The 23774-nt window shown below is 41.2% G+C and overlaps 3 long non-coding RNA genes across 5 annotated transcripts; 2 read left to right on the top strand and 1 right to left on the bottom strand.

Annotated features, from left to right (window-relative positions):
* Positions 1-13340: 13340 nt before the first annotated feature.
* On the top strand, positions 13341-16737 carry LOC307039456. Its single transcript, XR_013808240.1, has 4 exons — positions 13341-14133; positions 14879-15012; positions 15123-15265; positions 16590-16737. It is a non-coding gene; the product is annotated as an uncharacterized lncRNA (long non-coding RNA).
* A 46-nt stretch (positions 16738-16783) lies between these two features.
* On the top strand, positions 16784-18603 carry LOC307039453. The gene is made up of 3 exons (XR_013808235.1): positions 16784-17130; positions 17783-18047; positions 18163-18603. It is a non-coding gene; the product is annotated as an uncharacterized lncRNA (long non-coding RNA).
* Positions 18604-19173: 570 nt separating this feature from the next.
* Positions 19174-23473, bottom strand: LOC307039452. 3 transcript variants are annotated; one of them, XR_013808232.1, is made up of 8 exons: positions 23335-23473; positions 22571-22640; positions 22376-22477; positions 22097-22192; positions 21479-21590; positions 21149-21316; positions 20857-21011; positions 19174-19449 (listed from the first exon to the last, which is right to left on the bottom strand). It is a non-coding gene; the product is annotated as an uncharacterized lncRNA (long non-coding RNA). The 3 variants fall into 3 exon arrangements; XR_013808233.1 differs by having other exon boundaries at positions 22376-22490; XR_013808234.1 differs by lacking the exon at positions 23335-23473 and adding an exon at positions 22747-22761 and having other exon boundaries at positions 22376-22490; positions 22571-22662.
* Between the last annotated feature and the right edge of the window lie 301 nt (positions 23474-23774).

Consider the following 23774-nt stretch of genomic DNA (forward strand, 5'->3'; position numbering starts at 1 on the left):
TCGCATATAGTTTTCCAGATATTCACGAAACGCTGTATACATATTGCTATTATAATGGCACACATATTTCAAATGGCTTTTGATTAGCCCCGCCCCCCCACAAAAATGTCAGTTTCGAAAGATGGCCGTTTTTATGCATTTTGAGCGCATTTTCGCACACTGCTCTTAGGGAAATTATCGAAAGATTCCATTCCTGGACCATTTGAGACCATATCCACAGCCATGCTAAATTGGGAGTAAAAAAGTTGCTAGCTAAATCGGGGCGGTCGTAAGCTAACAGAGAATATACCATTTTTGACTATATATGTGTCGCAAATTACTCCAAACTACTCGCATATGGTTGTTCCAATATGCAGCAAACGCTGTATAAACATTGCTCTTATCATTGCGGACATCTTTCAAATTGCCTTCCATTTGGCCGGGCCCTCAGGAAGTCGACCATTTTAAAAAATGTGACGATTTCATGCCTTTTCTGCACATTTCTGCTAAGGCCTCCTAGGCAAATGGCCGGGAAAATTCCATTCCAGGACAAGTTCAGCCCATATCCAATGCGATGCTACATAGCGAAGGACTAGTCAGTCGCTCAAACGGGGAGCTCACAGCCTAGAATGTACCATTTTCCAACATTTAGATGTCAGATAAGCTACTCTGCCTTCCACATCATCTGTCTCTCTCTCACACACACACACACACACACACACACACACACACACACACACACACACACACACACACACACACACACACACACACACACACACACACAATCATACACCCACACACACACTCATACACCAACACACACACTCACACACACACACACACACACACACACACACACACACACACACACACACACACAATCATACATCCACACACACACTCATACACCAACATGCACACACTCACACACACAGACACACACACACACACACACACACACACACACACACACACACACACACACACACACACACACACTTGCGCGGGTGACTCATCTAGTGTGTACAGATATCTATGATTACAACCACCTGCTGGCTAACACATAGTAGGACACATGTATCTAGAGCGGCATTGACCATGGTAATATGCAGGGACGTGTACAGGTACGGGCTAAAGTTGCCCGGGCAATGGCCCGTTTGCAATTTGTGCCTGACCTGCCCCTCTGGAGAGAGTGAGAGGTTTTTTTTTCTTTTCTGTTGTGGCCGAATAAACATGATAAGCCCACAATTTGTATTTTAGCGTCTCGCTGCGGGAATCACACCGGAAGTCAGCGCTGTCATCTGCCCCCAGTAATGTCACTTTGTTTACAATCTGACGGCTGGAAGCAAAGGAAAGCCCTCCGAGTCCGGCCTCATATGGCTATGGTGATCATACCAAATGCCCGCCTGGCTTTGGTGGCCAATCCCCGGGTCAATCTGCCCCGTTTTTAAATATGCTTTTACAGTTTTTCTTGATTGCTAACACACTAAAATTATACATAAAGCACAATTATTTTAACTGACACTCAAAGAGCAAAACATCGGCTCAAATCTCCAAAACTCTAAACACGTTTTCAGCTTTTCACACAATTTGCAAATCAACATGGCACTTTTTGCAAACCACTGCACACGTTTCTCCACGTAAGACACAGGAATCTGAAATAAGGTCACATGTTAACAGGTTTAAAACACTGATATTCAAAATGCCTCACACATTGACCAATGATCAAGACACACGTTCCACCTCACCAAACACCTGATTGCATAATTGTTGGCTCATCAATCAGGATGTTAGCACTATAAAAAGATCACAGGTGAGCAGGCTACTTTCTTACAGCAACAATGGAAGTCAACATGGAAGCAAGAGGAAGAGGAAGAGGAAGAGCTGGGGTGAGAGTTAGAGGAGGAGGAAGAGCTGGGCTGAGAGTGAGAGGAGGAGGAAGAGTACTCTCTAAAATGAAATGTTATCAACCATGGTTTGTCGATGAGAGGCTGGACAGAGGGTTCAACCTAATCTAAGCCGATGAACTGTTGCCTCTGTAATCCGGAAACTTAGACTTGAAAACAGGTTAGTTCGCAGTTTTCAGCTCTGCATAATTCATGATATATCAGTGCTTATATCTGTTGTGTGAAACGTATTTACTTCATTACTGTAATTCAATTGTTGCATTCTAGAACTGTACACAAATCCTGCACAATGTACTGTGGTAAACCTACTTTTATGCAACACAGAAACTGACCAACCACTATATCTTTGTTGTTTGTCTGAAGGACTGAGAAACAAAGAGGTGCAGGTGGAAGGCTAAGGATTTTCAATGAGGTACAGGAAGCAGCAGTTACAAACTGGGTTTTGGCAAACAATGCCATCACACTTAGAGAGATCCGAAGCATTGTAACTATTTGCTGAGATGCATGATGCAAAATGTTATTTTTGAATAAATGTGATTTTTTTCAACAAGTCATTTGTATTTCTTCATTTACTGTATTTCTGTATACTCAAGCAATATTTCTCTGTAGAAACCTCTATGTACAGAGCATAGCCCATAACAGATGGAAGTGCTTTAGATTATGCTCAGCAGTGTGTAGCTGGGTGGTCAAACCATCTTGTATTGTGAATGAAGTGTGTTATATTTGGAGCAAAAGTTTGCATTTGGTAAGTGTTTATGTAGTTTTGAGTGCAGTTCTTCATTTAGCAGGAGAAATGAAGTGTTTTGCACTTTGGGTGTGTGGTTTTTGTGAATTGTTTTTAGTGTTCTGAGAAAATGAGCAATTTAAAAAAGAAATTGTGTTAGCAATCGAGAAAAACTGTAAGACCACCTCTAGTGTCGGATTTTGGAAAATTGATTTTGAGTTTTCTCATGGCAGTTAGACTAGGGGAAAAACCAGGGGACTTTACTTCCTCTTGACACCGTCGGTTATTTACAAAAAAACACCTAAATATACTTGTTATTGTGCTTCAGTCTTTCTGTGTCTATTCATCTGTAAACTCCCTCACCGCTCGCTCTCTTTTCTTGATCGCCCTCTCACAGAGAACAGTTCACTGCGCCGCTTCATTGTAGGATTTCTGCCATGTCTCTACTTCAATTTGACCCTCTCTGTTATTAAGTGATGGAATACTAGATAAATAAGTAATTAGATACCTTACCGTTAATGCGCTCATAAAGAATGATAAGAATAATGTGTATTGAACTGGTTACATTAATGAAATTAAGTGAGAATTAAGTGAATTTATTTAAGGTAATTAGTTAGAAGCCCTATTTTATCCGTATGTCTGTAACGACCTGTTATCGATCAGGAAACACAGCGAAGCATCTAGGTGTCTTTTCTGGCGTTTATTCTGAGGACCCTCCGCAGCACTCACTTCAATGTCTTCTTTAGTATTTATAGATTAAGAAATGAACAAGAAAATCTTATCAAGTAATCACACAAAAATACAAAAACAAACATACCTGAGAACAAAACACAATATTCTCTTTAAATCCACGCTGCACATCTTTACAAAAGAAAAGAAAGGAAGGGTTAATATGTAAACCAAGAAAATGACGCAGATCGCGTCTAATTCCCGCCAACTCCACACCACAGATATCACTAAAGAAATACAATTTCCTATGGTGAAAACCAAACAAAAACGGGTCAACAAGGTACCCAAATTAACTCTCAACAACACAAACTTCCATCAACCCAAACAGCCGGTCCATCACACAAAAACGCAACGATTTGTAACACCTCTCCCAGCACTCACTTCAATGTGAGGGGAAAGCGGAAATGACATACAGGAAATAGAAAAAGATGTGCAACGGGAAACTGTTCCCACCAGAAACATAACTCAAAAACATCAAAAGTAAACAATCTCATAACAATAAAATTCACAACCCATTATAAATCGTAATTTATAACTATATTTATGTCTACACATTTTTAACTCCGTTACACACACCCCCACTGAATTTGACTGAATATGAGCATAGACTACATAATAGTCACCTGTCATTACACCACATCACAGAATAAACAACACCGAGGGGTTTTACATAAAACAAACCAACATGAAATCTATCCCTTTAGGATGAAGTGGTATGAGAGCAGCGCGTATCTCTCAACCCAGCAACTGGTAACAGAGTGCCTTATACACCCCCACTAAAACCCCTACACATAGTGTAGTACAGCTCATCACAAAATAAAATCAGCAGAGTGTAACATCAAAGTCAATATCTCGGAAAACAAACAAAAATAGAAATAAACACATATTACTGTCCAAGACCCTTAAACAGCAAAAGCTCGAAATGCAGACCTTCAAACAGACTTAACATTAAACCTGACTGGTATAACGTCCTGTCGGGACATGGTCTGTATCAGTCTGTCCACGGGTTTGACCAGCCGGCCAAGTCGTGTTCTAAACTGAGTCTGCACAGTGGAAAGGAGAGACTGTGCTCGTGAAATCTGGTCAACCGAATTTAACACCTCTGGGTCAGTACCCCAAGTCACGGTGTCAGAGTCCGACAGTCCCACTTGCGATCGAGAGTCCACAGCAGTCACAAGCCCAGAAACACAGGATACAGTGTCATCCGGCAGAACCGAGATGCCTCGGGGGTTAGAGGACGTGCTCTGCAGGTCAGAAACATCAACTTCTGATGGACCTGGTGTGGAAAGTTCTGTGATCCATGCTATGGTTCTCCTTTCAGAATCCACAGAGTTCGGACCAGTCAACGGGCTCTGACTTTCGCCATCAGGCACAGATGAGTTCATATCACATTCAACATCAAGACTCTCGCCCGCTGCACTAGGGGACACTCCACCATCCTGAGATTCGGACTCTTCATTTACCCTCATGAGGACAGCCTCTTAAGTCGACGAATCTGTAACAGGCTCGGATGAAGCAAGTTCAGATGTTTCACTAACGTCTGATCCGTCTCCAACAGGGAGAAAACTAACCAGCATCAACAGGTTCCTTTTGATAACTTTCTCCTGACCACTAACCGTGTCACGGATCCTGAATGTATGTGTCCCTTTGTTCATGTCCATGACAGTGTAGATAGTAGAGTCCCATCTGTCAGCAAGCTTCTTCTTGCCTCTGTCTCTCCTGTTGGCCATTAACACCCTGTCACCAATGTCAATGGTAGAGCCTTTCACTTTCCTGTTGTACAACTGTGCATGTCTGCGCTGCTCCTTTCCAGCATGAGCCTGAGCGACCTCCATTGCTTCTTTCAGGTCAACAACAAGACAGGCTACATATTTGTCGTAACTCATCATACAGCAGAGTCATGGAAGACTGTACTAAAAAGCACATCAACAGGTAGGCGAGGGACACGGCCAAACATGAGGTAGAAAGGCGCATATCCCGTTGTCTCGTGGGCTGTACAGTTGTACATGAATGTTAGGGTCTGCAACCGTCTTGGCCAGTCACTTTTCTCCTCAGGCGGCAATGCACGAATCATACCACCTAGGGTGCGGTTGAAACGTTCCACACTCCCATTTCCCATGGGGTTGTAGGGGGTTGTGTGTGACTTTCTGATGCCAGACACTCTGAGAAGCTCACTTATGAGATGACTCTCAAAGTTAGCACCTTGATCACTATGGATCCTCTCAGGAAATCCATACACACAGAAGTACCGATCCCACAGCACTTTTGCGACTTGTTTAGCTGTTTGGTCCCTACAGGGAAATGCCTGAGCCATCTTTGTGAAATGGTCTGTTATTACTAGAACATCGATGGACTTGTTCTTGGAGTCTTCAGCTGACCAAAAGTCTATACAGACTAGTTCCAGCGGCCTTGTAGATGTTATACTCTCCAAAGGGGCTCTCCCATCAGGCTCAGCTGTCTTACTCACTATGCATCTCTGACAATGACGCACATAATCTCTCCCGTCTCTGTCCAAACTTGGCCAAAAGAACCTCTGTCGTGTTAAACTAAGAGTTCTGGACTGGGCTTGGTGTCCGGCTCGGTCATGGACCCCTTGCAAAACGATTGTCTTGAGTGAATCAGGAACAACATACTGGAAACGTTTGGCTTTCGTCTTGTGGTCTCTCGAAACTCTGTACAAAACACTATCATTGACAACTAATTTGTCCCAGTGTTTGAGGCACTTTGTGAAAGTAACAGGCTCTCTGAACTTCTCTCTCCTTGGAGGTCTCCGACGCCTCTCCACATAGAACAAGACATGAGAGAGGATTCTATCATCGAGTTGCTTGTCTCGAAGGTCTTTCTCTGCATAGGATGGCAGGGTACCCGAGCAAGGTGGAACCAACTGAGGTAAGTGTTGCAACACCTCAACAGCACGGACTCTCGGAGCAGAATCCCATTCAATATGCGACTGCAACACCGCTGCAACATCTCCCATCACAACAGACTGAGCCTGCACCTGAACTGGTGTGCACGTGGACTGAGGACTGCAGCTCCCTTGACGGTGTGAATCGTGACCACAAGATGACTTGAATGCATCTCGGACCAAAACACATGATACTTTAGAAACTTCGTTGAGAAGACCATCATAAGCATCCACAAGTAGTCTGTGTCCAACACTCTCTCTGACAAAGGGCACACGGCTAAGAGCATCAGCTACAATATTTTTCGGACCGGGAATATATTTGATGTCAAAATCATAACTGGCCAGCTTGGCCACCCACCGTTGCTCACAACAGTCCAGTTTTGGCTTTGTCAGGATATGAGTCAGCGGGCTATTGTCCGTCCAAACCGTGAACTTGTGGCCTTTTAGCCAATGACTAAACTTGTCACACACGGACCACTTCAGAGCAAGAAACTCCAACCGGTGCGCTGGATAGTTCTTCTGTGACTGAGAGAGTGACTTGCTGGCGAAAGCAATGGGTCTGGCACGTGTATCACCCTCCTGGACTTGAGACAGAACAGCCCCTAATCCATCCAGGGATGCATCAGTTGACAACAAGAATGGACGGGTGGAGTCAGGGTGAGCCAGGACAGCACTGCAGATTAGTGAAACCTTTAGGTCGCCAAAAGACTGCTCCTGCTCATGAGTCCAATCAGACTGACACAACTTCCTGCTCGACACTTTGACGTTAGGCCGCTTACTCTTTCTTTTCACACCTTTCAACAGGTCAAACAGCGGCTTGGCAACGGTAGAGAACCGTGGCACGAAATGTTGATTATAATTAGGGCGGGGACTCGATTAAAAAAATTAATCTAATTAATTACAGGCTTTGTAATTAATTAATCGCAATTAATCGCATTTTTAATCACATATAAATATTTGACCTGAGAACAGTGAGAAGCAATTTTTTTCACATGGATTTTAGTATACCATTGAATAATGACTGAATACATAAGCTTAAGCAACAAAACATTGTTTATTTTTTTTCAAGGTGGTACTTAACCAAGACCAACAGAAAAGTGCAATTTTTGCCATAAAGTGTAGCAATAGCATATTTAGGAATATAGTACATTTCAGAGATTCAGGTAGCCTATAGGTAGGTAGACCTTCTGTAAACTATAACACTTTGTTTTTTAAGTAAAACACAATACTTTCAAGTACATTCAGAACATTGGAAACCCTGACTATTAGAAAACATCTCTCTGTTGCTTCAGAGGCCATAACAGACTTTGTTGATTTACCAACAGTTGATTTAAAAAATCTAATACATTTCAGTCCAACTCTCTCAATAACCTTGGCCAAAACAATAAACAGTTCAACATAAAGTGCCAGTTGCACCAACAACATAATAAATAGTTCAACATGTACCATTTAAAATAAAATAAAAAAGTGCCAGTGATTGACCTCAGTCCCTCCTATTCTTCCAATATCCTGATGAAAAATAAAATCTCTCTGTTGCATAGGCCACTGTTTGATCAACGCAAATTGGGTGTGGGTCCTTGTACTCCGAGTCGGGCTAACGTCCACGCTAGCTTCCACGCTAACTGCTATAGGTTTTGCATTGAGGTGATACTTGAGGCTTGATGTGCTGCGGTGATATGCAAATTCCTTTTTGCATAATTTGCAAACAACCGTGCTCTTATTGACGCTTCCATCCGTCCGTTTTTTAAAACAAAATGTCCCACCCACGGGGCCAACCAAAGCGGTCTCATCAGCTTCTTCGTTCATATTTGACTATTGTTCACTGTGGTTTGTTGTTGTCTGAAGTCATGAACGTTAGTTGGTGCTCCAGTATAATCGGTACCCCTGAAACTCATCCAGTGAGAAACGTTCCTTTGGCTGAATCTGTATCAGCAGCAGGCACACTTTTCGGCGTGTGACAGGACAGGTGATTATCCGAGCTCTCAGCAACATCCATGTCTTCGAGTGCAACACAGGAGAATAAATCAGCCAACTTAGCATTACGCCTCAGCAGAATAGACTTGGTTGTTGTGTTGACAAGCTTCAGTGGAACCCATCTATCTCCCCAAAGCGCGGTAACAAGCCTTGCAAACGTGATGCTTATGGGAATAGAACGAGACGATGTCGGCTCTGTCATGACAGTACTGCCAGGTGAAATGACTGTGTTTTTGGGTAGTTTTCCCCATATGAGATAGCCTACTCACGACCAGGTTCAAGACTTGTGGCTGAGTTACATCTGACTGTCCCAACCTTGAAGGGAACCTCCTCTCCTTTCCAGGGGTCCAAGCCTGACAGCATGGACAGGAAACGTTCAGTCTCTGGGTCAACAGTTGGACAAGGACCAGACACAGTCTTCCAATAAGACTCACACAGCTTAGATTGACACAGAACGTGTTTTATGCCATTTGTTCCTAATATCAACTCATCGTGCTGCCCTGGGACAACAAGTGTGGGAACCAGAATTTTACAGTCATACACTTCCATTTCCACATCAAACGCACATTTAGGCTTAACACGTAGTCCGCCACATCCAATGAGAACCACATCTACATCAATGCGTTTTTGGTCAGTTATTAGTCCAGCTTCTCTCAGTCTCACTTCAGCATTTTCACTAATGCTGCAGGCCATCGAACCACTATCCAACATGTCACCAATCACAGTGTCATTCATCATAACAGGTGTGTAGAAAAGACTGTCACTATTACCAACCCTGTGGATATTCTGATAGACAACAACAGAACCATCACAAGAGTCTTTTACTGAATTGTAAACAGTCTCAGCATCTGACATATCATCAGTGTGGGAGCTAGTGACATGACCTGTACTTCCTCCCTCAGAATACAGGTCCACTAGTTTCCCTGAGACTGGGAGCCTTTTGTGGGGCAGTTTGGTCTGGTGTGGCCAGGAGCGAAACAGCCAAAGCAGTCTTTCAGACATACAATGTGAAGTGGTTGTGTGGCTAGCATCATTACAGACCTTGCAGGCAGGCTCTCTGGAACGTTTGCCACATGAGCTGGGGTGAAACCTCCCACCTTGGGTCGGACGGGCTGTATCATGCTGCTGTACTTTGACCATCATTCCCTGAAAAATGTCCACCATCCTTGAGAGCAGCTTCTCCTCTGACTGTTGGAGATTTTGTGCCAGAGTTGGCACAGGAGCATAACATGCAGCAGAGCGGGGCTCGGACACAGCTGGTATGGGAGATGAGGAAGGGGAAGGGGAGTGAAACATATGCGGCTGAGATTGGGAGAGAGGGACACAGGGCACGGAGCCTGGCATTGCTCAGGTACTGCTGGGATTTCCATTAGTGAACTGAGCTGCTCGGAGGTGACAGTGGCAGTGTGACTTTTTAACTGACCAACATTAGCAGTCCTGCCCTTAGCTCTTATCTCCCTCTGATAATCATCAATCCTCAGCTGTACATCATGCGAAGTCCATTCGTGGATTGGTTTGCACTTTAAAACACAGGCAAGTTCTGGATCAGGGCAGTACTTAACAAACATGAGAGCCACCTCATTGTTCATGTCCTCTGTCTGCTTTCCTTGTCTGCGAAGGCTCTCAATGGCTAGGTCAGCGGCTCTGTTCACTCTTATCCAGTAATCTCCTGGGCTCTCTCTGTGCTTAGGCATTGTGGCATAAAAGTCTGCAAGGGGAAGGCATGAGGAAACATCACTGAAATACTGAAGAAGAATGTCATATATCAGTTCTGGTCTATTCTTTACATCAAGCGCTGCATTACTGCGCAGGGCAATCTTCACAATGTCTCTGGCCTTGCCCATCAGATGACTAATTATTTCCTCAGACTGTTCCTGCACCGGAACACCTTGTTTTCTGATGTAGATCTTAATGACATCAATCCAGTCGTGGACTGAGAGTTTGTCAGTACTGTCACCTTTGAATTTCTGTAACTCTCTGTCAGGTTTAACATGTACTTTCACATGTGGGATGTCATGTCTGGTAGTCTCACATTGTGTATTGTTATTCACAGAAGCAGCATTACAATCAGTATTCATGTTTACAACACCAGCTGACATCAGCTTTGCTACAATAGATTCACCGATTTGTGCTTCTAACGGTCCTACCATGTCTGTTATATGATGAATGGCTTCTACATCACTACCAGGGGTGGAAGTATATGGACCCTCCCTCACAGACACTCTAGCAGGGGTATGACCAGGGCTCTGACCCAACCCAGTGTCAGCAAAACCATCCGGTTTAGCTGTTGAATGTCCCACTTCCCTACTACTAGCAAGGTCACTAAGCCAAGAACCTCTCCCTTTTGGCAAAATAGGACTTGAAAATGAATTTTCCATGTTCACTGTCGAGACTGTTGATCATAAAATGTACTAGCGTTGTGTTTAACTTTTAAATAAAATGAATTAACCATACATGGAAAGACACTGAGTAATACACTAAGGACAGGCAATGTAAAACATGAACCCTACAACCACATTCCTTCACAAACTAACCACACAGTAAACTTGAGTGAAGATCAGGATATCTGCACAGCATCCGCGGCGATGAGCATCAAGCTGATCTGACGATCCGAAGGGTCACGGCACCAGTGTAACGGGTCACAACCATAAGCGACCTGTTATTGATCAGGAAACACAGCGAAGCATCTAGGTGTATTTTCTGGCGTTTACTCTGAGGACCCTCCGCAGCACTCACTTCAATGTCTTCTTTAATATTTATAGATTAAGAAATGAACAAGAAAATCTTATCAAGTAATCACACAAAAATACAAACACAAACATACCTGAGAACAAAACACAATATTCTCTTTAAATCCACGCTGCACATCTTTACAAAAGAAAAGAAAGGAAGGGTTAATATGTAAACAAAGAAAATGACGCAGATCGCGTCTAATTCCCGCCAAAACCACACCACAGATATCACTAAAAAAATACAATTTTCCTACGGTGAAAACCAAACAAGAACGGGTCAACAAGGTACCCAAATTAACTCTCAACAACACACATCACTTCCATCAACCCAAACAGCCGGTCCATCACACAAAACCGCAATGATTTGTAACACCTCTCCCAGCACAGCTTACACTCCGCAGCACTCACTTCAATGTGAGGGGAAAGCGGAAATGACATACAGGAAATAGAAAAATATGTGCAACGGGAAAGTGTTCCCACCAGAAACATAACTCAAAAACATCAAAAGTAAACAATTTCATAAAAATAAAATTCACAACCCATTCTAAATCTTAATTTATAACTATATTTATGTCTACACATTTTTAACTCCGTTACATCTGCACAGCACTTACAATGGTCAAACTACATTAAAACCGAATTGGCCCCATTCTTTCTTTAATAGTTACTAACATTAGATAGTTTTAATGAGATATGGACTGCAAAACAAAAGATATCCCTGGTTTTCAATTAAAAAATCAAGTCACTGAATGCAAGTAGTTGCCTTAGCTTATTTTTTTATGAGATGATGATGTGAATTACTGTTGAAATCAGTTAATGCAATAATCGTTTGGTTATTTTATGCATAGCCTAATTTTACATTTCTGTGCTTAAGAATGCCTTCAAGACAGAGGAGACTGAAGCAGAGAGAGACATCTGAAGGAGGCTGGATAAAAGGTGCCAGCCGGGCAGCTTCAGGTGAAGCACTGGGATTATGTCAAGCAACTACATACATTGGAGTACACTAATAAAAAACATCAGTAATAAATGCAAAGCCTATATCTGTGCTGAGTGAAGTTCATATTTTCTGTTGGGGGCTAAACCCAAGCCTCCAGTTCAGAGCACATTTGAGAGGCTGAACTGAACACAGACTGAATAACGAATTTAGCAGTTGGACATAAAAGTCAACTGAGTGTCACTTGCAATGAAAGTGTTGTGTTTTTATTTCATTTACCTTTTAAGATAAACTAAGGTGTGTGTGTGTGTGTGTGTGTGTGTGTGTGTGTGTGTGTGTGTGTGTGTGTGTGTGTGTGTGTGTGTGTGTGTGTGTGTGTGTGTGTGTGTGTGTGTGTGTGTGTGTGTGTGTGTGTGTGTGTGTGTGTGTGTGTGTGTGTGTGTGTGTGTGTGTGTGTGTGTGTGTGTGTGTGTGTGTGTGTGTGTGTGTGTGTGTGTGTGTGTGTGTGTGTGTGTGTGTGTGAGATGCAATAGCCATGTGTCAGTGTGTACTTTAAGGTGCTGCTGTTCATTGGAACAGCATATCTGTGTAGCCTACATGTTGGCTACAGAGCTATGTCTTTGTCATTTGTTAAGTATGGCATAACGTCAGTCATATGAGACACATTTGAATACAAATGTTATGACTGGCCATGGAAATGCTTTAGTAACAGCAGGTGGTGAACAGTGTAATTGCATGTGGAGAAAGCGATTTCACCCGGTTTGATAGCAGCGGCGTTTTGTCCTGGAGGCCAAGGGAAGCCAGGCTTCCCCTGTTTTTTCGGATTGTAGTTATAATTTTAATAAATAAATAAAAACACTTCGTTTAGTTTCGGAAATTCCTTGTTGTGTGTTGCTGCCGCCTGCCGGCCCGTTTCTCCCCCATTCTCATTGAGTATTTTACAAAGAGTTAAACAGCGCCCCTGTAGATGTTATGGTGAAACAGTAGATTGCACTCTCTGTTGCGAGAGGAGGCCAGCCGAAATTTGCTTCCCTTGGTGAAAAAAAATGGAGGGATTGACCAATCAGATGAGGCTCACATCATGCCCCTGCCAACCTGTGATTGGTCAGGGCCATGCCAAGGGAAGCCAGAGGCGGCTGGCTTCCCTTGCCTCACAATCCAATCAAATCGCATCAATTTAGTGGTGCAGTGACACGTCCCAAAAAGCGGAAGTAAGCTGCGCTCGGTTTCCCTCTACAAAATAGCAATGGGATTTCTCCATAGGATCCTCGAAAAAAGGTCAGTGGAAAACGTATGGAATGCCATTTAAGCCAAAATTAAATAAATAAATAAATACATCAATAATTAAATAAATACATATATATATAAATATGCCTATGAAATAAATTATGAAATAAATAAATGAGGCAATAAATATGTATACATGTACATTTAAATACACATTTATTTATTTCATGGGACTTTTATTTCATAATGAGACATTTATTTCAAGAGACTTTTATTTCATAATGACACATTTATTTATTTCAAGAGACTTGTATTTCATAATGACACATTTATTTATTTCAAGAGAATCGTATTTCATAATGACATATTTATTTATTTCAGATGACTTGTATTTCATAATGACGCATTTATTTATTTCAGGTGACTTGTATTTCATGATGAGACATTTCATGATGAGACATTTCCATTCCTTATATGCAAATGAACGGGGCGTGGTTAGCTCACAGATCCAGAGACCCAGACCAAAGCAACAGCACCACAACACTGACTACTCGAGAAGAGGAAGAAAATGGAGGAGAAGGACTTAAACAATTTTTTATAAACTATATAATAACTACTAAATGAAAATAAGGCGGGGCAGACAACATGGAAGACGTCGGTGGGCTCCAAGATGCTATGCTATCCTTAGCAGATCAAATTGATCAACACGGTTTACCAACAGATACTGTGTTGGCCCATATTGAAGACTTTATCGAAGTACTCGGGCGGATAAGCGCTCTTCGAGATATCGACACGGATGACGAAGTTGTAAATACTTTGACACTGATTGAGCACCGTGTTCGTGTGGAAGATGTCCAAGAAGTTGGTTCAGGCACAGGTGCAGGACGCTCGCCTCTGGATATTCCATGCGATATGCTCGCTACCTATGTGCTGTCCGGTCTATCAACCCGAGAAATCGCGGATCTGTTTGGTGTGTCATCCCGCACAATTCAGAGGAGATCGGTCGAAGAAGGCCTAAGGTGAATTACTTGAGCTAACGTAAAATCAAATTATTGCTCTATCTAGCTAACGTCATACAAATAACGAGCCCATAGAAATAGAATACGAGTATACTACTATACTCATATTCTATTTATATGGTCAGCCCGCTACAACTGTCACTATGGCAACGGTACACATACAAATGGCCGCCGCTCTGACCATCCTGCATTATCTTAAAATATAATACATCCATTATCCTGCTACGTTGATTTGAATGGGAATGTCCGTTCTACTCCTATTTTATTTCTATGGACGACACTGGTGGGCAAAAACGTGTATAATACAGTTAACAAAATTAAAACATGATTGACAAACAATTATTTAGTATTGTGTAGCAATATGATACGAAGAGATGTTTGAAATGGAGTATATATGTTAGACTGGTGGATGTTCATCAACGTTAGCCAAAACGTTTATGTTGACGTTGCACACAAGTTAGGTCAGTTATTATTAACAGCTGCTCTGTCAGATATGACTTTTGTTACACCGAAATCTGTTTGTATCGTGAAATTGCGGTTTTTGTTTATTCATCAAAAATGACTAAAGTCAGAGATGTTTCCTGATACACGTGAAGTTGCAGCCAGTGTATAAATTAATGTTAAGATAACTGGAGTTGTGTTCATGCTAACTGTTACACCTAACTAACGTTGCTATCGCTTATGTAATAAATATATAATTGAAGTGACATTACACATATATATGTTTTATGTTTTTCTACTGTAGAAAATCAGACCTATACTCTTCAATTAACGATGACGATGTAGATGCCTTGGTGATGGAGATTCAGCGCACTAATCCGAATGCTGGATATAAAATGATGCTGGGACATCTACGGTCCAGAGGCATACACATTCAAAGTAAAAATTAACAGTTTTTGTTTAACCTCAATGTTCAACCCAATTCCAAATGACGTGGGTTTAGCCAGTCGCCAATTTGAATAAACAAATAAATCTCCTTTTTCAATCAGGGCATCGAGTAAGGAGTGGAGAGAGTGGATCCAGGAGCAATCTTGATGCGAAGGTTAACCCTCCAGACTACAAGGCGTCGTCAGTACAATGTTCCTGCACCAAATAGTCTATGGCATATAGACGGTAATCACAAGCTGATCAGGTCAGTTTTTCCTGCTGCTTTTTGAGCTGTGTCCATCATAATCTAGTAGGCCACTGCTCTTGAACTCCTGTACTCAAGTGCTGCAGTCCTGCAGTTCTTTGTTCCAAGCCTGTACCACACCACCTGAAATCACTAAATAGTAACATCATGTGAGAAAACAGAGGTGAAGGTGTGATTGCTGAAATAAGTAGGCCTATCTACAGACATTGCACCCTTGGAAGTATTGAGTGTGAGACCAATTTGAAGGCTGAGGAAAAAGTAACATTAAAAGATATACGGCCAGGTCATTAATACTTAAAGATGCCTTTATCCTTTTTTAATACAAAATATAACAATGAGGGTTCTGTATGTTAGTTAGTTGAGGATATGAATTGAACTCCTTGTCTACTCATTAGATAATAATTGAGTTTGAATTTCAAACAAAAACACAATTAGATGCTACTAAAGGTACAGTCCTTGCATGGGGGCAAGCCCTCTACCACATACATCCTAGCTAAATATGAGCTCTTCTGATAGTACCATAATGTCAGTGGTGTCCAATTTTATCCGCAAAGGGTTGGTGTGAATGTGTTCCAACAAAGCAGTGACACATGAGCTCACAACTAGTTGGTGCACTGGAATCGGGTGTTTCTCTGCTTGGTTGAAATGCACCCACACTGACCCTTAGTTGGGACATCCATGATGTATTTTAACAAATGTGTGTAAGCTTTGACATACAAAATTATTTATAAGCATTTTCAAAGGTATGAACATGATCTAGAATATGTTCACATGAAATCACATGTTTCCTCTTCATATTTACTCTGTTAGGGCACTGTATTAGCACCTGAGGTGGTCAAATCAGTTTTAGCCTACTAACAATCTCAGGACCCATTGGCAAAGTCCTTTTACGGAGATTAGCCTACCGGAAACCAACATTTTAGCACCTTGTGTGATTCCATCTTTAGTAGAGATGAGAGGTTAGATGTTGGAAAAAGGTACTTTAAAATATAAATGTTGTTCACCCAGCTGACAAATCTGCTTGCCTTGGTAAAGTAAATTAAACCATTGAATTTGCTTATTTATGTACAACTTTTTTTTAACTTAAAGAAGGTTAACATGCAATGTACGATAATGTTGGATATTGCAATGGCAATAATGTTTTGTGATATTGCAGGACATGTTGCTATTGCAATATCCAACGTTATCACCCAACCTGCCACAACCATACCCCTCCAACCCTATTCCTAACATAGCTTAATGAACAAGATGTGCCTTTATCAACTGTGATTTGGACATGAGGCCCCAATTCAATAACCAATTAATCCTGTTATATTTCACACAGATGGAGGATTGTTGTTCATGGTGGCATTGATGGATTCTCCAGGCTAATTGTGTACTTAAGTAGTGCCACCAACAACAGAGCTACAACTGTTCTTGAAGGCTTCTTGTCTGCTGTTGGCCAATATGGCGTGCCATCTCGAATTCAGTATGTAATGTCCTACAAATGTCTAATGAATGAAGTACAATGAGACTTATTTGACTAAAATGTATTTTAATAGCATTTGTAACACAGGTACAATTATCAAAAAGAAAATGAGTGTTTGGAATTTCAAACAAGTGTAATGAAGGTGCTCTTCGGTAATCTTAAAACAGAGCTGGGTTACAACAGGGGTATGCTTAGACCCTGAAGAAGGCTTTCCGAGAGAAGACCTTTCTTTTGAAGGTACAATTATGTTGGATAGTCATCTTCAGATAAATGTACTTTTTTCCCCTTACAGATCTGACAAGGGGGGTGAGAATGTTAGGGTTGCTCATTTCATGGTCCAAACACAAGGGGAGAACAGGAGCTCTCATATTACTGGACGGAGTGTTCATAACCAAAGGTATGGAGGATTTAAAAAATATAAATTATTAAAGTACAATGAAACCGAGAGAAGAAGCATGTCTGTCCACCCTCACAAAACAATACTTACATTCAGGCGGGGCAGGGGGTGATAGCGGGGCGTTTTACTCGCAGTTCATAACAAGTTCATTGGTCACTACCTAAAATCCAGCTCTCACTTCGCTCATCATTGTGTTCACACTCCAGTCTGAACATAAGTGTCAATCAGCCATTACTAGTAGAACCTTGTACAACTTTTCCATCCTGCTAACTGTTGAATAATGTGACCTGCCAAAAATAAATGGTTCATAACCAAAGGTATGGAGGATTTAAAAAATATAAATTATTAAAGTACAATGAAACCGAGAGAAGAAGCATGTCTGTCCACCCTCACAAAACAATACTTACATTCAGGCGGGGTAGGGGGTGATAGCGGGGCGTTTTACTGGCAGTTCATAACAAGTTCATTGGTCACTACCTAAAATCCAGCTCTCACTTCGCTCATCATTGTGTTCACACTCCAGTCTGAACATAAGTGTCAATCAGCCATTACTAGTAGAACCTTGTACAACTTTTCCATCCTGCTAACTGTTGAATAATGTGACCTGCCAAAAATACAATATAAAGGCTGTATTTCATTCTTTCTTTTACAGAATTGAGCGCCTTTGGAGAGATGTGTATGAAAATGTTCTTGATCTGTTCTACACAATATTCATCCAGCTGGAGGCCCAAGGATTACTCAATCCTGACCAAGAGATTGACCTGTATGCACTACACAGGTGCTTCATGCCACATATTCAGCATCATCTTCAGTGTTTCAAGGAGGCATGGAATCACCATGGGCTGAGGACTGAAAGCCACCGTTCACCTTTACAGTTGTGGTTACTAAACAACAGAGAGGGACAAGATTTCTCACAGGTAAATCTGTAAAATCTTATTCCCTGGCTCAATTATTTATTTAAAATACATGCAAAATGACCCACATTGTAATTGATTACACATTCTGAACGGCTTTATTCCTTTCGTATGTGAGGTTGGTGAGGATTATGGTGTGGACTGGGAAGGACCACATACCCCCTGTGCATCTAATGTCTTTGTTCCTGAGATCCAGCTCCTGCGCCCATTGAGTGAACAAGATCTTGTGGCCCTACCAAACCCCCATGTTCCTTTCAGTCAGGCATTGGCAGTTTATCTTGAAACTGTTCAAACCCTCAGAGTTATGTTGAACCCAGAACCTTAGGTCAGGCAACATTTTCTTCGCACGATTTCAGCAGTGGTGGAAGAAGTACTTAAAACCATTACTTACGCAAAAGTACCAATACAACAATGTAAATTACAAGTCAAAGTACAGACATACTATCAACAAAAATGTACTTTAAGTATCAGCAGTAAAAGTACATGTTGTGCAATAAAATGTAAATAATAATAAATTCTGATGCAGCATGTTACTGTTGGAGCTGCTCTCATTCCTTTAGCTGTGTATTCCTCTCTACTCCTTCTTTTACATGCAAAAGCACACTTGCATGCACATACTGAAGGATATGAAAATGAAGGATTGAAGAGCGACACGATGGAAGGAAGTCGAGAGCAGGGAACAGAGAGATGGTTGTGTGGTGACGTTGAAGGGAAATCATAAAGGTGGATGACCATTAATCCTTCAGTCCTACAGATCTTTTGTTGTACAGATCTTTAGCAGCAAACCTTTTGTTCCCAAAATACCAACCACACTCCATTCCCTCTCTGCCTCTAAAACGTTATCCTTTAGTTTTTCTCTTTCAGCTTTATAGATGTTCCACATTTTCTTTAACTCCACAGTTCCTACATTTGTCACTGTTACTTTTCCCCATGACATGCAGCGTACCATTCAATGCTGTGTGATTTATTCTGAGTCTAGCTATCATCATTTCCTCCCTTCTCTTTCTTTCTTTATAAATATGTGTCTGCTGGCAGACCAGCAGACCAGCATTTATCTATCACCAGCTTATGTTAGTATTAAATATACAATGTACTCTGGTAACTATCAAAATAAAGACATTGTATAGTGTTCATAACAGTATTTTTATGTAATAAATTATACCTAATACAATAATATTACAAAAAAAACTTACATCTAAATAAATATATCATCTAAAATAGATGCGTTTGATTTAAAAATAAAAAATATAATTCAAAATGTAAACAGCAACAAAGAAATTATAAACATTATTTTTCTTGTTAATATCCATTATCTTCTCTGTTATGTATCTTCCGGTCTTTGCCAATCTGGACAGCATTTCTTGGTCCTCCACGTCTTTCTCGTACAGCCACTGCTTGAAGCAAACTGAAAATAAGAAACAACAATGTTTTAACAAATCGTATTAAATTATGTGATGATAGAACTGCAAACAGAATAGCTGTAACTTTAACTAAATAAATAACTCAGTTACCTCTAATCATTAACCCATGTTTGTATCATTGAGTTAACATACATACATACATACATGCTAAACTCTTATTGCACTTTTGGCAACAAGCATTTTCCACCGCAAGACCAAGCCCCCAGGAAGTGCGCCGGACTCTGAGGAAAATATTCGTTGTGTCCAAACGGCGGTACTACAATTTCCTTATCAGTCTGTGACGTCCACCGGCCCAGAAATACTTTTTCCCCTTGACTAACATTGGGAAAGAGACGTCTGTAAATCGGTGGATAATTTTTTTGAAACTAAATAAACTACCCAGTATGAACTATTGTATAGCCCTAGAATCATTAAGTCCTTAAAGTTGTAAAATGCACTAAAAGCCGAATCTAGATTTATTCTCTCTCTCCATTCATTCTAGTGAGCCGAGAGTGTGTGCTCGGGGGGGCGGGGCTTAAGGGGCGCATGCTCTGTGAGCGCACAAACGGGTTCTTCTGCTCTGACAGCCAGGCATGCTGGGTAATCTGTGATGTTTCGCTCTCTCAAAAGTTGGGCCATTTTGACTTCATGCGCCAATGAGCAGCTCTCATAGGAAAGAACGAGACCCCGCCTCCCACGCTGTATCCAGTTCTTATTATACATCCATGCTCAAGACGGGTAACATAACTACCCTCGGGGCGCTTAGTTCTCTCCGCCATGTGTTTGAGTGCGCACACGTGTGTGTGTGTGTGTGTGTCTCTGTGTGTGTGTGTGTGTGTGTGTGTGTGTGTGTGTGTGTGTGTGTGTGTGTGTGTGTGTGTGTGTGTGTGTGTGTGTGTGTGTGTGTGTGTGTGTGTGTGTGTGTGTGTGTGTGTGTGTGTGTGTGTGTGTGTGTGTGTGTGTGTGTGTGTGTGTGTGTGTGTGTGTGTGTGTGTGTGTTGCATGCATGTAGCAGGTTCTGTGTGTAAACTGCCCCACCCCCTCGCACACCGACAGGGGAGAGAGATCTCTCGTCCGGATTGGAAAGATCGAAAATAAATCATAGATGCACTTTGTAGTCTTTTTGCATATTAGAAACGGAGTTGGCGACAGTAAGACTGCGATATAATGTTTGTGTAGATATAATACATATGACATCTATTTTTTAAATGTCTCCAGTACCGATAAAAAGATCGATAACGTTGGACGTTAACGGTACCACGGTCTTTAATAATTCAGCCCCGGGCCCCGTTAATACTGGGGCTCGGTACCCATCCCTAGTTTTAATTATTACATCATCAATATTACATTTCAAATAACCAAGTACTTGGTATCTCACAAAGCGCAAGTGGCTAGTGTTGCTAAGAACATACCTGGTGATGGTGGTGATGGTGGCTCTTCGCTGCAGGATCTGGTCGATGTCCTCCTAACAGAAGCGATTGCCTTCGTCGTTCTCGTCCATGATGGCGGCGTAGGCTCCTTTCCTCAGGAGGTCCTCGATCTCCTTCTTGGAGAACTGCTGGACCGGCTAAAGGCGACGCAGAGAGACATTTACACAAGTGGATTTAGAAAACTCTTTTTGAAATTAAACTAAGCGTACTGCAACAGCGACTGACCCAAAAATTACTTGGCATCTAGAAATATGACAGATTTTTTTTTTCTCACCCCGTTGTTGTTGCCTTCTTTGTTCCCACTCGTGCTCTGCAGGACAGCACGGTCCAGCCCGAGCTTCAGACTAGCTTTATCCAGCTTTTCCCTCTCATAGTTTCTAGTGATCAGACGGTACACCTTCACCGCCTTAGACTGGCCAAAACGATGACACCGAGCTTGAGCCTGAAATAAAAAATTAAAAGAGGGGTCAAAAGAGCAAAGTTTTTAAGCATTAAATGGGAAAATATACACTTAAAGAACCGAGGGAATAAACGGAAAGACTGTTGTTGTTGTAGCCCTATTGAACTATCTTTAGGACAGACAGAGCAGATATATATATCGTACCTGCAGGTCATTTTGGGGGTTCCAGTCAGAGTGGAATATCACACAGGTGTCCGCAGCAGTGAGGTTCACAAGCTCTTGATCAGGTGTTTGATGTGGGCTGGCATGATCCTTTCTGCAGCGATAAATAAAGAAAACAAAGAAGACCTTATTAATAATAGTAATGATGGTAACAACAATAATATTAGTATAACTATTTATATAGCACTTACACAATAATTGCAAAGTGATTCTCACAACAAAAATAAAGAACAAAACAATGTCAACAATAAAAATAAAAAAATTATAGGAATGTTAAGAGACAAAGAAATGATAAACATTCTGAGAGGCCGACTACAAAAAGGTAGACTCAATGGCTCTTGATGACATCAATGAGCAGTCCCTAAACATGCTGCTGTATCAAAAGAAATAGGTCCAGATGTCTTCTATTTAGTGTTGGATGATTTGTTGTATTGATTGCTGATGGATGTTAAGATATGTTTTACAATTATAACTTATTGTAATTGGAATCAAAAAGTTTAAAATCGTAGTTTTAATAAAATGACTAGCAATATAGGGTTTATTCAACAGCGGTAAAGCATTAAGTTGCTAAATTAACGTACACTGAACTGTAAAACTTACCACTATTTAGGAAAGGACCTGATCAGAAGGATTGACTAGTAAGACAGCAAAGAGGTGGAGGAGGTCTCTGTCATGTACCATTGGTAGATGTTACACCTGAAAGAAAGATAAGGAAATAAGACAACACAGGAGGACAAACATCCTCTTAAGTAAAAGACGAAATCATGTCAAGCTTTACATCTTTCAGTCTTTATAATGCACTGTTGGAAATTACATTCCAAAGGCTAAATTCAAACTCAATACCATAAATAACTGGGTAGGCCTACCAAAGTGCTTTACCTGATAGAACACGTTCCACACGGAGCAGCAACCATCCGGCTGGGCCTTTTGCTGCATATCATCTCCTCCCTCTCCACTGTTTCCAGTAGATCTCTACTGCCTCTGTCCAATAAAACTGAAATGCCCCAAAACAATCATATTTAAAAAGTTAAAACAATAACTTGCTTTTGGCATTCAAATGTATTAGAATCTCACCTTTTTCCTGGATGTCAGGAAGGCGTTCCCTTCAAGTCCGTAACCAGTCATAGGAGTTCAAATGCAAAGCCTGAACGATGACAAGAGCGAGACTTACATTTTACAAGATAAGTAATACCAGAGCAGTGTGTACGACATGCAGAGAACAGATCAAATCCCCTGACAGACTCACACACTTTGGTGATGTCCTCATCTGATAATGATGTTTCATTTTTAGCAGCAAAGTAACATTACTCAAGGTATATGTTGGACCCAACTCATGTACAGTATGTTTTGCATCTCCTCAACAATGGCCTGTATAGTTGAGTAAAAACAAACTGTCCCTAGAGTTTCAGGTAGATTAACAAAGAAAAGTTTGCAATGAAGCACAAAACCCCTCTTTGTATTAAGCTAGCTGCCACAGAAAGTACAGCTTAATATGCTAACCTGGTAGAGTTAGCTAACGTTAGCTAACTTCATGTCAAACTAAAAACCTCTAACGTGCATTACATTGACGATTTTAAACACAACTTAACTCTTTCAACTTGTAAAATAACGTTAATTTAACATACCCTTAAATAACTACATCACGTTTTTCAGAACAACACAAACTGCAGAAAACGTTAGCTGCTAACTGTTGTTAGCTAAGACAGCTAGCTCGTAACAATAGCCTCCTAGCAAACTTAAGGTTACGTTAACATTAACTTAACGTTGTAAGAAAGCAAAACGAACCTTCGAGAAATATTTTACTCTCAGACTGGGTGTAATTGTGTAGCATTGCTTACCTCCAGAAGGACTTTTAGCTGTTTCCCAGTAGAGACTAGAGAGAGCTGTCAGAGCGGTTGCTCTCAGAAGAGCAGCATTGGGCGGACCAGATAAGAACCAGTTAGTGTCAATGTTGTGGTGCTGTTGCTTTGGTCTGGGTCTCTAGATCTGTGAGCTAACCACGCCCCGTTCATTTGCATATAAGGAATGGAAATGTCTCATCATGAAATGTCTCATCATGAAATACGAGTCACCTGAAATAAATAAATGCGTCATTATGAAATACAAGTCATCTGAAATAAATAAATATGTCATTATGAAATACGATTCTCTTGAAATAAATAAATGTGTCATTATGATATACAAGTCTCTTGAAATAAATAAATGTGTCATTATGAAATAAAAGTCTCTTGAAATAAATGTCTCATTATGAAATAAAAGTCCCATGAAATAAATAAAT

The sequence above is a fragment of the Notothenia rossii genome, assembly GCF_949606895.1.
Source record: "Notothenia rossii genome assembly, chromosome: 5".
NCBI classification, from domain to species: domain Eukaryota; kingdom Metazoa; phylum Chordata; class Actinopteri; order Perciformes; family Nototheniidae; genus Notothenia; species Notothenia rossii.